Source organism: Patella vulgata, chromosome 2 (genome assembly GCF_932274485.2).
Source record: "Patella vulgata chromosome 2, xgPatVulg1.2, whole genome shotgun sequence".
NCBI classification, from domain to species: domain Eukaryota; kingdom Metazoa; phylum Mollusca; class Gastropoda; family Patellidae; genus Patella; species Patella vulgata.
Window position 1 is genome coordinate 60,633,572 of NC_065880.2, and position 14,342 is coordinate 60,647,913.

Below are 14,342 nucleotides of genomic sequence, written 5' to 3' on the forward strand. Positions count from 1 at the left end.
GTATGGGCATCCACCAATGATGGAAGAAAATAATAAGATAGAATTTGAACCAAAATGAAATAAATTTTTTGGGTGACATCTGTTAAACATGGTGTTACTCACGTTACATGAAATGGACACCAAAATTTCGATGTTTTGTTTGCATATAAATATTACCTTTCAGTCTAATCTCTTATTTATAATAAGTATTTATTGCAATAGGTATGGTGGATGTTATTAAGTTATTTCTTTGCAATAAAGTATAAATATATGGAAAGGGCCTGTATTTTTTTAGGAAGAGTGTAGAAAATCTTGTTACTCACGTTACGTTACTCACGTTACATTCAATTTGTAAAACCAAAACTAAAGAATACTTAAAAATAAAACTTTATTAGCGATGACATGTTACATGGTAATAGTAAAAATACATACTTATGTCATTTATTCAATGAACTGTTTATTTGGCAGGTGCACAGTTATCTAAAATTTTAGAAATATAAGCTTGTAAAAATTTTATTTTCAATTTATTACAGTAAATGTCAAGTTCATTTAGAATTATAATAATACAGTGAACTCCGGTTCATAATACATTTAATAATTTATATTTCAACATTTTCAAATCTGTAATGGCCTCTGCTGTTGACAGGTATGGGTTTTTTAAGCTTGCGTAATAATTGTGTTCTTTTATAATATATAACATCTTTTTTCTCTGGCCACTTCCAGTTTTTCCCCGCAGATACCTTTAAATCTGTTCCATTAATTTCTAGTACTTCACCTGGATATAAATCATTTTCATATCCTACTAAAACCCATTCATGTGCAAATACTTCTATAAAGGTTGAAGTTCCCACAGACTTATTCTTAAAGGAGCTGTTTAGTAGATAATCTTTTGTTAAAAGATGAGGCATTGATAAATCATCTTGAACTGTTAACAATGAAATCTACTAATACCAGGAATAGCCTTACATTGTGCAAATATATTTTCCAGACAAAATGAATTATTTATGGCATTGATACAAAATGAAGTCATTTCTAATACATGGACATTAGGTATTTCCCTAGCAGCTTCAACAAATGACTTTGCATTTGTTACAATACATTTTCTTTGTTTAACTTTTTCCCAAACAAACCGCTTAACACTGCCCCCAATACCATCTACTGGGCCTTTTCCATGGGAAGTAGCAAAATAATTCCAGCTTAAGGATATTTCATGTTTTTTTTCAAGTAGTGGAAGACAAGCAAATATATAACGGTTTTTGAACTGGGAAGCAGGTCCATCTGACCAAAAAGAAACAGAAGTTATATTAGAGGGAAGCTCTTGAAGAACTCGGTTTTTATATGCAATAACTGTATCTTTGCTGTGAATCAAATTATCAGAAACAATAACTTTCGAATTATTACTACCAGAATAAAAGAGAGCAACTGTAAAAAGAGAAACTTGGTTTTGATTCCAGTGGGCACTTTGAATTTCATCTTGTGCCATCATGCAAGTATAATTTTCTGAGAAGTCAATTTGTATTGTGGCTTTTGAAGGGTCATACACTTCACAATCATGTAACATGGTTTGTCTCTCATTATTATATGACTTTGATTGTTCTCGTTTGAAAAAACAATGCTCTAAAAACTGAGGCAAGATATCAACAATGTGGTTCACCAGTTCTTCTACACAGCCTTCTTCAATTACTTTTATAATTTTGCTATTATCCAATTTCCAGTAATACCAGGATGCGTCCAGCTGAACTAATGGTTGCAATATATCATTATACTTGATTTTGAATAGTTGACCATCTCTACAATCTTCACAACTGTTGAGCCAACATTCACGTGTGGCTGTTTCACAAACTAATGATTCGGGTAGACTGGAAATATAGGCAGGAACTTCAGGACAAGCATTATGTAAGGAATTTATAGCATTTATAAAGTTCTCATGATATCTACAAAGACACACATTACCCAGTTAACATTGATGGTTAGATTTACGTAAAGTTTACGTCATTATGGTTAGATTTTGGTTAGCGTCCAATAATGGTAAAATTCTTTGGTTAAATTTACGTTACTTTTACGTCATAATGGTTATGGTTACTTTTACGTCAGAAAATGACGTAAATGTAACGTAAACTTTATGACGGATTACTAACCAATTTTTTTCCCTTTGAATACTTCTTGATTAAATAACATTACAAGTGTGTGCACATTCTAACAATTGATATATAGTCGGAATTCAGACATAATAATTATATATGTATTATTGGTTATAATTCTAACGTTAATCTAACGTAAATTTTACATCAGGTTTCTAACCGTTAGTTTATGGTTAGTTTTCTGACGTAAATCTAACGTTAGTTTTCTGACGTAAATCTAACGTTAGTTTTCTGACGTAAATCTAACGTTAGTTTTCTGACGTAAATCTAACGTTAGTGTTAGTTTTATGTCATAATTTTAACCGTTAATTTAACGTTAGTTTTCTAACGTAAATCTAATGTTAATTTTATAACATAAATCTAACTTTAGTTTTCTAACATAAATCTAACGTTAGTTTTCTAACATAAACCTGATATTAGTTGTAAAACGTAAAACAAATGTCAGTTTAATGTCATGATACTAACAATTAAGGGCCTGACAAGACAGCTGTCTAGTCATTAAAATGGGTAAGACCCTGGCTCGCTAGCCTGGAGGTCGGGTGTTCGATCCCTGCATTGGCCAAGAAAGTTCATCCAGATTTCCGGCGTGGTTTCCCCTTGTCAGTGATGCAGGACGGAGAGTCTGACAAGGACAGCTGTCTAGTTGTTCAGATGGGATAAAAAACCGAGGTCCCGTGTACACATTGGCATGCATGTAAAAGATCCCTTGACAGTTGGAATTCGATATAAGAGTAGACCGTAGTGCCACTGTCAGGGCAAAATTTCCCTCATAACACACTGTATGGTGTATGGCCATCTTCATTAGCCCAGTTCGGAGCAGAACAGTTGGACGTTAAACCCCATTTCATTTCATTACATTTTGTATCCATTTCTAAGTGCCCAAGAATAGAGATCTAGCTCCTTTAGTAGCTGCGGTCTGTAGGTGACACACAAAGAGAAACTGAATGAATGAATGATCTACTCTCATTTCAAATTCCAAATGTCAAGGGTTCTTTTACGTGCACACCCACGTGATGGACTAGACACTGTTTTTTTTTAGGTCCTCTGTCCTACACCACTACTAACAAAGGGAACTTTCTCGACCAACATGGGGATCACGTTGGCTAAGTGGGTAAGACGCTGACTCGCTAGCCTGGAGGTCGGGTGTTCGATCCCTGCATTGGCTGAGAAAGTTCATCCAGATTTTCCTGCGTGTTTTCCCCTTGTCAGTGATACAGGACGGTGGGCCTGACAAGAACAGCTGTCTAGTCAGGGATGAAAAACTGAGGTCACGTGTACACACAGGAGTGCACATGAAAGATCCCTTGGTAGTTGGAACTTGATATAAGAGTAGGCCATAGCGCCGCTGCCTGGGCAAAATTTCCTTCATAGCATACTGTATGGCGTATGCTCGTCTTCATTAGCTCAGTTTAGGAGCAGAACAGTAGGACGTTAAACCCGATTTCATTTCATTTTTCTCGACCAACACGGAAATTGAACCCCTCATTTGCTAGCCAGTGTGTTACTAATTACTAGAGAGAGAGAGAGAGAAATGGGGTTTAACGTCTACTCGACACAAACTAGGTCATTTCGGGACTAACATATGGTTTAATTTTTATTTACATAATTCGCTTGCGCGTAGGGGTCTTTAGCAGTGGGAGAAAACCGGAGGTTGGACAGGCGACCCTACTCCTTGTCACGTACAACCGGGGATCCGAAACCACGCCAGTCAACTCAATGACAGACTTTATGATACAGCGCCCGCACACTAACCATTCAGCCATCCAACCCCCCCGTTACTAATTACTAAGTTTGTGAAATGTAGGTTTTTCCTCATGCAGGTTTGTCCTGATGAAGACAGGTACATACCATACAATGTGCTATGAGGGAAATTTTGCCCCAGCAGCGGCACTATGGCCTACTAATATCGAATCCAACTGCCAAGGGATCTTTTCGTGCAAGACAATGTATACATGGTACCTCGGTTTTTTGTCCCATCTGAGTGACTAGACTACTGTCCTTGTTCCTGCACCTCTGACAAGGGGAAACCATGTCGGAAAATCCTGATGAACTTTCTCCACCAATGCAGGCATCGAACACGTGCCCTCCGGATTACCGAGCCAGCATCTTACGCACTTAGCCACCGTGGCTTTATCAAAATTAGTAATGAAGATGTGCTATGACAGAAATTTTGCCTGGACAGCAGCATTACGTACCGCACTTACTAATGACGATGTGCTAGGAAAGACATTTTGCCTGGAGAGCAGCATTTCCGCATATAGTCATTACCAATAGTTCTAAGTGCACGCCAACCTGTAAAACAGGTCTTTACACACTTTTCCATCATTACCAATTACTAGTCTGTGGGTTCACTAGTCCGTGGGTGCACTAATCCGTGCATTCACTAGTCCACTAGTCTGACTCTATAAAATACTATAAATATGAGTATTAAAGAAACCCAGTAGATATGGTGACTGCCCACATAACAATATGATGTTAATTTTACATTACATTTACGTAAAAATGGTCAGTCAGTTTACCATCATTTTGCTCATCTTTTTAACGATAATTTTACGTCAGGAAATGACGTTAATCTAACGTAAACTTTACGTCATTTTTACGTTATATTTACGTCATTTTCTGACGAAGAAAATGACGTAAACTTTACGTTAGATTTACGTCAGAAAATGATGTAAATATAACATAAAAATGACGTAAACTTTACGCTAGATTAACGTCATTTCCTGACGTTAAATTGTCGTTAAAAGGATGAGCAAAATGATGGATATCTAACCGACCATTATAACGTAAATCTAACATTAAATTAACATCATTTACGGATGCAATTCTAATGTCAAATTTTGATGAGCATTAAAACCTTCAAAATTATTCATTATTCGCCGCAGTAAATGGGAAGTACATTCAACCAATAATCAAATTTTCCTGACCCGTGGGTGAGGCTAAAAGTTGAGTGGTCCAACGTGTGCGCTTTAGATCATAAGGTCTGTCATTGAGTCAAGTGGTTTCTTTCCACACCCAACTTGAACATGGGTTTTCTCTGGGTCCTCCTACTACTAAAGATTCCTGGTGCGGATGAATTATTCAACTTGAATTGAATCACTTAGTCCCAAAGGACAGTTTATGTCTATTGGATGTTTTACCCCACTGCTCTCTATCTACCCATAACCAGTCAGAATTCTAAATGTATTGCACAGAAAAGTTAAAAATCTAGCAGAATTATATGACAAAATATACTACAAGTACGTATACATATACTTTATTTAAAAGACAAAAATATAATGTTATAAAATACAAAATACACATTTAAATATTAACAGTTTTTATCCACAGCTGTTTGAGAAATGAAGACGGGCATATGCCACACAGTGTGCAGAGCTATGGCGTACTCTTATATAAAATTCCAACTGCGAAGGGATCTTTCACACACACACACTTGAGTATACACTGTACCTTGGTTTTTTTTGTCCCTTCCGTATGACTAGTCAGCCATCCATGTCAGGTCCTCTGTCCGGCATCACTGACAAGGGAAAATGTTCAAGAAAAAGGTCTACATTAGCGCTATGAAAGTGTTGATATGCATATAAGAAAGAAAAAACTGGGATATTGACCAAATTGGGCCAAAACCTATAGCCTCTATCTTATTTGCTCAAGGTATTGATGGAATAGGAGTTAACTTTGGAATGAGTGAAATGAAATGGGGTTTAATGTCCTATTCCGACAGGGCTAATGACATGGAAATATGCTATACAGTGTCCTATTATGGAATTTTATCCAGACAGCGGCGCTAAAGCCTACTCTTATATCGAATTCAAACTGCCAAGGGATCTTTCACGTGCGAACCAATGTGTGCACAGGACCTCGGTCATTCGTACCTTCCAAACGACTAGACAGCTGTCCCTCCTTGTCAGGCCCTCTGTCCTGCACCTCTGACAAGGGGAGGAAACCAAGTCTGGAAATCACGAAGAATTTTCTCGGCCGACACTGGAATGGAATGTTGTGGAATACTGAATATTGATAGGTTTCGTCCTCTCATGATTCCAGTGTGTAACACAAATTTGAAAAAGATCAATTAAGAATAAAGACAGCATCTATTGCATTTGAAAAAAGGAGAATTAACCAAGGAAGGCAAAGTCCTGAAAAGCTGTATATTGATAATGCTTGTCCTCTCACAATCGGAATGATTCACATTTCACACCCAGTGTACGGACAAACAGGGCCAAAATTGATATGTGGGTGTATAAACAAAGATATATACTACACCAATATTACATGTGTTGCAGAATTGGTTTAACACATTTCAAATATAATTGTAACACGGATATTTGCAATGGTTGATCCATGACAAAAGATTTGAAATATTTTGAAGAGACGCAAAAGGTTACGCCATACAGTGTGCTATGAGGGAAATTTTGCCCAGGCAGCAGTGCTATGGCCTACTCTTGTATCGAATTCCAACTGCCAATGTGTACACTGGACCTTGTTTTTTTTTTCCCATCCAAACGACTAGACAGCTGTCCTCGTCAGGCCCTCCGTCCTGCATCACTGACAATGAGAAACCACACCGGAAAATCAGGATGAACTTTCTCGGCCAATGCAGGGATCGAACACCCGACCTCAAGGCTAGCGAGTCAGCGTCTTACCCACTTAGCCACATGATCCCCCCTTGGCCTATGTATATGTAGAGATGAATTTTGAGCTACCTTTATATATATCTTTCTATTTTTAAAACCTGCGACAAGTATATTTATATCAAGGATGTAACCCTCTATCAGTTAACCCGTCACAGATTGGTTGCATTGGTTCAAAATATTCGTTTCATATCATACCTGACCTTCAAATCCAGGAATTGTAGCCACAACGGGGATCACGTTGGTTAAGTCCGTAAGACACTGGCTATCTAGTCTGGAGGTCGGGTGTTCGATCCTTGCATTGGCCGAGAAAGTTACTCCAGATTTTCCAGCGTGGTTCTCCCTTGTCAGTGATGCAGGACAGAGGGCTAGACAAGACAGCTATCTAGTCATTAAAATGGGACAAAAAAATGAGGTCCCATGTACACATTGGCGTGCACGTACAAGAGCCCTTGAAATTAGAATTCGATATAAGAGAAGGCCGTAGTGCCACTGTCCGGGCAAAATTTCCCACATAGCACACTGTATGGCGTATGCCCATCTTCATTAGCCCAGTTCAGAGCAAAACAGTAGGACGTTAAACTTTCATTTCACTAGCCACAGCTCTGTTTTCTTTCACCAAAGGGGGGGGGGGGTGGATGGCTGAATGGTTAGCGTGCGCGCGCTGTATCATAAAGTCTGTCATTGAGTTGACTGGCGCGGTTTCGAATCCCCGGTTGTACGTGGCAAGGAGTAGGGTCGCCTGTCCAACCTCGTGGGTTTTCTCCGGGTCGTCCGGTTTCCTCCCCCTGCTAAAGACCCCTACGCGCAAGCGAATTATGTAAATGAAAAATTAAACCATGTTAGTCCCGAAATGACCTAGTTTGTGTCCAGTGGACAGTAAACCCCATTTCTCTCTCTCTCTCTTTCACCAAAGGGGGGGATCAAGTGGCTAAGTGGGTAAGACGCTGGCTCGCTAGCCTGGAGGTCGGGTGTTTGATCCCTGTATTGGCCGAGAAAGTTCATCCTGATTTTCCGGCGTGGTTTCCCTTGTCAGTGATGCAGGACAGAGGGACTGACAAGGACAGCTGTCTAGTCGTTATGGGACAAAAAAACGGGGTCCCGTGTAGACATTGGCGTGCACGTAAAAGATCCCTTGGCAGTTGGAATTCGATATAAGAGTAGGCCGTAGCCCCGCTGCCCAGACAAAATTTCCCTCATAGCACACTGTATGGCATATGCTCGTCTTCATTAGCCCAGGTTAGGAGCAGAACAGTAGGACGTTAAACCCCATTTCATTTCATTTCTTTCACCAAAGACCACATAAATACTTCATTTAGCACTTGTCATTTGAAACAGTTATAGCATAAGTCGATGTTGAGTATAAGTCAAATTGCCAAATTTTACATTTTTCCGACCTACATCCATAATTAAGTAGAGGCGGTATATAAGACTAATGTTTATCCTAGTCTAATACCGTGCCGGTGTACCCCGAAGAAAAGTTGGGCCATATAAATAATGAGGGTCTGGGACAGTTGTCAATAACACTTGCATTTATAAACAAACATGAATAGTGATGACGAATTAGGATTCAATAAAAAAAACAACATAGATATGGCCCATGAAGAGAGAAATTTTACAATAAAAAAAATTAAGAGTGTTGGATATTGAACTGACAATGCAATCAAATGGATTTTCGGAAATGGCATTCTTATATAAATTTCATGGGCGTCAACATCTTGTTTTAGGACTAGTTACCTCCCTTAGACTTTGTTTATGATAATGTAAAAGACCGGATAATCTAGCCTATGACCGATTATTCTCAAATGTTGACAACGCAACCACACTAATATTCGTAGAATATAGAATATTTTTTTCTAGATGATAGAGACTAATAATATGCCAATATTGAAATGTGTGCATAAATATGGTATATACTTAACTACACCAATATTATACCTATGTCATAGAATTTGTTACACACATTACAAATATAATCTTAATAGAGATCTTTGCTATGGTTGATCTATCAGTAAAAATTGGAAGATTTGTAAGGAACGCAAAAGGTTATTGTTTACTGGCTGCAGCAGGGAGCAATAACAGGAACACAGATGATTTTCAACTCACTGATACAACTCAGTTTAAATTTTAAGCCAAAGAGCTGTTATATAATACTGTGACAGGATATCTGCTCTAAACTAACTAGTCATCAAAGAATTGACTGTCAAAAGTTCAGACAGAAAGTATTTTAGGCCTACAATGCTTGTAAAGCTTTGGCCTACATTCTGATGATATTTGTGCTACCATAGATACATATATATTTATATCATTACATTATGTGACAAGTAGTAGTGTTTGGCAAGTAGTAGTGTTGTCTAACTTTCATTATAAAGCCCATATAAATCTTTTTAGAACTTCTTTGTCATTACTGCCACCACGGGTGCTCAAATATACATGTAGGATCTGTAAAAAAAAAAATAAATAAATAAAAAGCAACTTTATACTCCCCAAAAAAACGATATTGGGTTAAACGGCCTACTGTTCAGCTCCAACTGGGCTGACAGCCAACCTACTGTGGATCTGTAATGAAATGGGGTTCAACATCATACTGTGCTGCTCAAACTGGGCTAAAGAAGTTGGACAAATGCTTGAAAGTGTGCTATGATGAAAATTTTGACTGGAACGTGTGTACAAAAGAGCTTGGTTTTTTGTCCTATCCGAACAACTGTACATTAGCCCTTACCAGCCCCTCTGTCTTGCACCAGTTAAAAGAGGAACCATGCCAGAAAATCCTGATGAACTTTCTTGGCCACCACAAGAATAAATAAGCAGGGGAGTAGGACTGAAACCTTTATGTACAAGTATGTACGGGCAAACTTGTTATTTAATGTTATATCATATAAATAGGCCTATGTATATAAGCTTAAAGTCTTGATTATCCATTTTTCAATTAAATTAAATCATTAACATTAACCGCCAGTGTTTGAATCTGTGAACATCTCGAGCACCCGATGGCATTGAGACTTGATTATAGACTTAGCAAGTTAATACATTAAAATGTCTTATAAAAAAATTTAACATTTACAGTCTCAAGAAATACCTACTTAACCTACGTACAATATATAGATTTAGCTCTTGCATTATGCATTATTAAATTTGCAAAAATATCAGTACAATAACAACAAAAAAACCCAACCTGAAACACCCATAAAAATGTTTAGAAAATACTACATGTACTTATATTATAATTAGCACAGCCTGAATTTTAACAGTCTACATCATTAATAAATTCGTTATGTGTTTGATAATTTTTGGATCCAGATTTTTTAAAAACAATTTTGGAACCAGTATTACTTTCGATAACTTAAAGCAATGTTGATTTTGTTTATGAATAGTATGGTTTACGGACAATGTAACTGCATCGTGTTAAAAACAAATACTGACTGTCTGATATACAAAGTTGCGTGCAAACTTTTTCCACGGCCAGATTATTTTTTTATCAACATTAGATCTATCGGTATACTGTCAACGGAAGTTCGCATAAAAAGTGCACTTACCTTCAACTTTACTTTGCTGAATCCAAAATCGTGTGTGTATGTGTGGAATAGCTTTATTTAACTTTAAATCACGGCATCATTTCTTCTTTGGGAAAAATAATAAGCTATGCCGCCATTTTAAATCCCAGAATTCCGTACGTTCCGGTCAAACGAACAAACAAAAAATATTTAATAAATAATTGAAGCAATTTTGATAAATAACAACAATAACCGTAACCTATAAAAAAAATATTGTAATGTGAATAGAAATAATATGATATAAACCGATTTAAACACAATCATCAACCGTGAACAGATCGTGACCTTGACCTTGCCCGAGACGATAAAAATATATTTGTACATCTACATGTATTTAGGTCTAAAAATGGCGACTGTTCGTTTGAAAGGCCTGTAATATTTCTGATAATGAATCTATTCATATTATTTGTTTGTATACGCTCTACCATATTTTATATGAGGTTACATGATTACGTTATATTAAAAGAATAATCAAATCGGGTAATTTTAATTTATATTTACTGGTGAATGGATCATTAATTTTATATTTACTGATGCAAGGTACTATATTTAATAAATTTAATTATAAAAACACTTCATGCATAGTCGGCCTAGGTGTGGACTACTCCTAACATTTGGACAGTGATAACCTTTTAGTAGAGAACAACTTTGCTTTATGAAACAGTTTCCGACAATCAATCATTATTTGTTTTGTCAAATTTTTGGGTATCAAAATTGAGAGAGAGAGAAATGGGGTTTAACGTTCACTTGACTCGATGATACAACAAAAAACACAATTACTATTTTAATTAAAGCGACATTTCGTTGAGGGTTCTCTCAACGTTTTCAAGTAAATGATGCTCAATAGTCAATGGGTGCACTCGTCCGCTTGCCAGCCTATCTTTTATAGTCCCATTGGTGCAGAAAAGTAGGAAAATTAAATAAAATTAAATGAGATTAAACATCCTACTGTTTTGCTCTGAGTGAGCTAATGAAGACAGGCATACACTATATACAGTGTACTATGACGGAAACTTTGCACGGATAGCGGCACTATGGCCTACTCTGATATTGAATTACAACTGTCGGAGTGTCTTTTACGTGTATGCCAATATGTACACGAGGACTTGATTTTTCGTATGACCCGAACAACTATACCTTATCCCTTGCCAGATCCTCCGCCCTGCCACAGTCCATAGAAAATTTCCGTCATAGCACTCTGCATTGCGTATGACTATCTTCAATAGTCCGATTGGTTCAGAAAAGTATAAAAATGAATTTTAAATGGGGTTTGAACATCCTACTATTTTGTTCCAAGTGGGCTAATGAAGAAGGGCATATGCTATAATGGTTAAAATGTTGTGATTTCGGGTTAAAATGCCGTGATGTTGGGTTATCGCCTTACGAAGGGTGATATCAGTCACCATATCTACTGGGTTTCTTTAATACTCATATTTATAGTATTTTATAGAGTCAGACTAGTGGACTAGTGAATGCACGGATTAGTGCACCCACAGACTAGTGAACCCGCAGACTAGTAATTGGTAATGATGGAAAAGTGTGTAAAGACATGTTTTACAGGTTGGCGCGCACTTAGAACTATTGGTAATGACTATATGTGGAAATGCTGCTCTCCAGGCAAAATGTCTTTCCTAGCACTTCTTCATTAGTAAGTGCGGTAATGCTGCTGTCCAGGCAAAATTTCTGTCATAGCACATCTTCATTACTAATTTTGATAAAGCCATGGTGGCTAAGTGCGTAAGATGCTGGCTCGGTAATCCGGAGGGCACGTGTTCGATCCCTGCATTGGTGGAGAAAGTTCATCATGATTTTCCGACATGGTTTCCCCTTTTCAGAGGTGCAGGAACAAGGACAGTAGTCTAGTCACTCAGATGGGACAAAAAACCGAGGTACCATGTATACATTGGCTTGCACGAAAAGATCCCTTGGCAGTTGGATTCGATATTAGTAGGCAAAATTTCCCTCATAGCACATTGTATGGTATGTACCTGTCTTCATTAGCCCAGTCGGAGCAGAACAGTAGGACAATAAACCGATTTCATCAGGACAAACCTACATGAGGAAAAACCTACATTTCACAAACTTAGTAATTAGTAACGGGGGGTTGGATGGCTGAATGGTTAGCGTGCGGGCGCTGTATCATAAAGTCTGTCATTGAGTTGACTGGCGTGGTTTCGAATCCCCGGTTGTACGTGACAAGGAGTAGGGTCGCCTGTCCAACCTCCGGTTTTCTCCCACTGCTAAAGACCCCTACGCGCAAGCGAATTATGTAAATAAAAATTAAACCATATGTTAGTCCCGAAATGACCTAGTTTGTGTCGAGTAGACGTTAAACCCCATTTCTCTCTCTCTCTCTCTCTCTAGTAATTAGTAACACACTGGCTAGCAAATGAGGGGTTCTGCTCCTAAACTGAGCTAATGAAGATGAGCATACGCCATACAGTATGCTATGAAGGAAATTTTGCCCAGGCAGCGGCGCTATGGCCTACTCTTATATCAAGTTCCAACTACCAAGGGATCTTTCATGTGCACTCCTGTGTGAACACGTGACCTCAGTTTTTCATCCCTGACGAGACAGCTGTTCTTGTCAGGCCCTCCGTCCTGTATTACTGACAAGGGGAAAACACGCAGAAAAATCTGGATGAACTTTCTCAGCCAATGCAGGGATCGAACACCCGACCTCCAGGCTAGCGAGTCAGCGTCTTACCCACTTAGCCAACGTGATCCCCATGTTGGTCGAGAAAGTTCCCTTTGTTAGTAGTGGTGTAGGACAGAGGACCTAAAAAAAACAGTGTCTAGTCCATCACGTGGGTGTGCACGTAAAAGAACCCTTGACATTTGGAATTTGAAATGAGAGTAGATCATTCATTCATTCGTTTTCTCTTTGTGTGTCACCTAGAGACCGCAACTATTAAAGGAGCTAGATCTCTATTCTTGGGCACTTAGAAATGGATACAAAATGTAATGAAATGAAATGGGGTTTAACGTCCAACTGTTCTGCTCCGAACTGGGCTAATGAAGATGGCCATACACCATACAGTGTGTTATGAGGGAAATTTTGCCCCGACAGTGGCACTACGGCCTACTCTTATATTGAATTCCAACTGTCAAGGGATCTTTTACATGCATGCCAATGTGTACACAGGACCTCATTTTTTTTTTATCCCATCTGAACAACTAGACAGCTGTCCTTGTCAGGCTCTCCGTCCTGCATCACTGACAAGGGGAAACCACGCTGGAAATCTGGATGAACTTTCTCGGCCAATGCAGGGATCGAACACCCGACCTCCAGGCTAGCGAGCCAGGGTCTTACCCATTTTAATGACTAGACAGCTGTCTTGTCAGGCCCTTAATTGTTAGTATCATGACATTAAACTGACATTTGTTTTACGTTTTACAACTAATATCAGGTTTATGTTAGAAAACTAACGTTAGATTTATGTTAGAAAACTAAAGTTAGATTTATGTTATAAAATTAACATTAGATTTACGTTAGAAAACTAACGTTAAATTAACGGTTAAAATTATGACATAAAACTAACATTACATTAACGTTAGAAAACTAACGTTAGATTTACGTCAGAAAACTAACGTTAGATTTACGTCAGAAAACTAACGTTAGATTTACGTCAGAAAACTAACGTTAGATTTACGTCAGAAAACTAACCATAAACTAACGGTTAGAAACCTGATGTAAAATTTACGTTAGATTAACGTTAGAATTATAACCAATAATACATATATAATTATTATGTCTGAATTCCGACTATATATCAATTGTTAGAATGTGCACACACTTGTAATGTTATTTAATCAAGAAGTATTCAAAGGGAAAAAAATTGGTTAGTAATCCGTCATAAAGTTTACGTTACATTTACGTCATTTTCTGACGTAAAAGTAACCATAACCATTATGACGTAAAAGTAACGTAAATTTAACCAAAGAATTTTACCATTATTGGACGCTAACCAAAATCTAACCATAATGACGTAAACTTTACGTAAATCTAACCATCAATGTTAACTGGGTGATATCACCCT

General features: G+C 37.8%; 1 long non-coding RNA gene across 1 annotated transcript; it reads right to left on the reverse strand.

Moving 5' to 3' along the window:
* Nucleotides 1–5,363: 5,363 nt before the first annotated feature.
* Nucleotides 5,364–10,795, reverse strand: LOC126811275 (uncharacterized). Its single transcript, XR_007675497.2, has 2 exons — nt 10,285–10,795; nt 5,364–9,190 (listed from the first exon to the last, which is right to left on the reverse strand). It is a non-coding gene; the product is annotated as an uncharacterized LOC126811275 (long non-coding RNA).
* Nucleotides 10,796–14,342: the final 3,547 nt, after the last annotated feature.